Source organism: Canis lupus, chromosome 30 (genome assembly GCF_011100685.1).
Source record: "Canis lupus familiaris isolate Mischka breed German Shepherd chromosome 30, alternate assembly UU_Cfam_GSD_1.0, whole genome shotgun sequence".
Classification (NCBI taxonomy): Eukaryota; Metazoa; Chordata; class Mammalia; order Carnivora; family Canidae; genus Canis; species Canis lupus.
In genome coordinates this window covers 37067263-37070016 of record NC_049251.1, presented here as the reverse complement: position 1 = coordinate 37070016, position 2754 = coordinate 37067263, and the positions used below count along the sequence as shown (strand labels likewise).

The following is a 2754-nucleotide window of genomic DNA, read 5'->3' as shown; positions in this document are numbered from 1 at the left end:
TCTCCAGGATCACGCCCTGGGCTGAAGGCAGGTGCTAAACCGCTGAGCCACCCAGGGATCCCCCAAGGAAAACCAGATTTTAAAAATAGAAGAAAGAACCCCTACATACCAATATCCCTTATGAATATAGGCACAAAAATCTTCAACAAATTCTCCAGGAGAATGACAATTTTTACTTATTTTTAAAATACATCAGTGCGAGTCAGGCTTCCCGATAGGTTTCTCCTGGGGCCTCCTGCCGGGCGCTCCCTCTGGCTGTGGGCCGTGTTAGTGGCTCCCTCCATCCCCTCCCGCCTTCCAGGTTCCAGGTGTTAGGATTTCCTTAGGGCCGGAAGCACCAGCTTCCCTCTTCATTTACCACCCGGGGGCAGGTTTTTGGTCCTCTGTTAGGGAAATCCTTTACTTTCTTTTGAGCCAATCATTTCAAAGACTCTCTGTTGTAATTTCGCCAGCATCTGAATTTTCCCTGCTCTGCAGATCTAGTGCAAGCAGGGTTGGAAGAAACGCTGGCTCCTTTCTCTAGTGGATTCCCCACCAGCCTCGGGTTAACTTCCCGTGTGACCCCCACATTCTGCAGCCAGGGCTGAACATTCCTTCCTCGCTTTACCAGATCACCACTCTGTTGGGTCTCAGTTCTTGTGCCGGATGGTGATCTCCGCCTGGTAAATGTCTGTGTTCTAGACTGAAGAGATGTGAACACATTAGCGGAGATGTTGCTCTTCCTCATTTTGCATCTTTTTTTTTTTTTTTCTCATTTTGCATCTTCAGTGCATGGCATAAAGTGAGGCTTTGGGGGGTATTTGTGAGCAATACCTTCCTCTTGCGTGAGGAAGACCCTTATCTGACTGGCCCCAGATACTCCTCTTCTCACACCACTTGCCCATGGCAAGATCTCTTTGACTCCAGTTCCAGCCCATTTCCCTCCTGTGTGTTAGTCTAGCATGTTCATCGGCTGGTTCTCCTGCCATGCCCTAGGCAACTTTGTCTGTGGGAGTTTGATCCATCCTTTGGTCTTCAAGAGTAGATCTTCCTGTCCTCTTTCAGAAAGCTGCCCAGAATTCTCAGTAAGACCTGGGTTTTGAGTTTATAAAAGGAACCCACTTCATTCTTAACTCACTAGGACCACTCCCACCCCGTGGTACCCGGTTAGCCAAACCCAGCGTCATGGGCCCAAAATCAACTTTTTATTTTTAAAATTCAAAAAACTTGTTTTTTTCATTTAAAAAAGCATTTAGAACACACAAAACAAGGCAACATTTATTCTTTCTTCTCACCTTCTGCTGTGGGGTCTGTCGGTGGCTCCTGCACTGTTGCACTGTTGCTCTCTGAGCCAGTGTTCCTGTCACTGTCCCTTCCTCGGCCGTACCGTCCACCCCCTCCTGCCCGCTCTCCTTGTGCTCAGGAGTAGACGTGCCTTCTTCACCGGTCTGTTGGCTTTCCGTTGCCTCTTCGAGGTGTGTCTCCTCTGGCCCCATAGGGATGCTTTCGTGTCCTTCTTCCCTGGGTCTTGCTAGCAGCTGGCTCTTCCTGGGGAACCACGCTGCTCTGACCACGTCCAGGGGGCTCTGCTGCTTCTGTCTCCCTCTGCTCTTGCCCGGTGTCCTGCCTGTGCAGTCTCAGCGGCAACCTTTTCCATACCCGCTTCTGCTTTCAGACCGCACAACCCTTTAAGTTCATTGTTAAATGGATCTGTGCTTTCTGGGACCTTCCTCTTCTTTTCCTGGTGTCGCTCCTCTATCTGAAGAAGTTCAGCTTCTAGTCTTCGCTGATGAACCATTAAGGACTGGACCTGTCGCTCGAGGACCTGCATTCCAGCCACTGTGACAAGTGACCGAACGTCTGGCACCACACTCCAAGGATTTCACTGATGAGGTGGTGGTTTCTCGGGAAACGTGGGTGGCTGTAGGCTTCACTGAAAGGCCATCATCGTAGTCACCTGGATCTTCAGCAGGCTGGATGCTCATGTAAGGTTGTCCTTTCTCCATGCGAGACTCTGTCAACTCCTTCCTCTAAAGCAGCCTCTGCACGACTTTGGGCCTTTATTAAGCAGGGTGGCGGGGGCCCTATGATAGGCCTCCATAGATTCATCGCGCTTTATCTTTTCTGCCTCGTATTCATTTAAATATTCTTGTTTTTCTTCATCAGTGAGATCTCGCCACATGCCACCAATAATCTTGCCAATCTCCCACAACTTTAGGTCAGGGTTGGAAGCTTCTACTTGGCCCCAGACCTTTCTGCTGTCCTCACGTAGGGCATCAGCGGCCTATCTGGTGGCTTTGGGGGTTTGGGAGGATACTGGAGGATGCCGCGACCCGGCTGTCGGTGCCCGGGCTCCCTGGCAGCCTGTAGTTGTTGTAGGCGAGGTGACTGTATGGATCGTACCCCACAAACCCTGGTGTGCTGGGCATTTGTGTTGCAGGAGCTGGGGTGGGAGGTGGGGCATGTTGACATGTTGGAAGATTAAGTTCTCAGTTCCTTAAGAATGAATCTGAGACACTGCGGGCAGAAAAAGCGCCCACAGCTCCGGCCTCGTTTCTCTTTTCCCCAAAATCAACTTCGCAGGGTTCCAGGGATTCTGGGGAGGATGGCTCTGTGCGTCCTCGACACCCTCTGCTCTGGCCTGCTGGGACTCCAGTGCTTGATCCAATGATGGGCTGAACACGGTCCTAGAGGCCTTGACCTTACTAGGAAACAGGAGGGCGGAGACTGGTTCTCTTCAAGGTATGCTGGTGGAGGGAAGAAGCTTCCCAGCTC

The 2754-nt window shown here is 51.1% G+C and overlaps 1 pseudogene; it reads right to left on the bottom strand.

Annotated features, from left to right (window-relative positions):
- Positions 1-1257: 1257 nt before the first annotated feature.
- LOC100685547 lies at positions 1258-2438 on the bottom strand (annotated as a pseudogene).
- Positions 2439-2754: the final 316 nt, after the last annotated feature.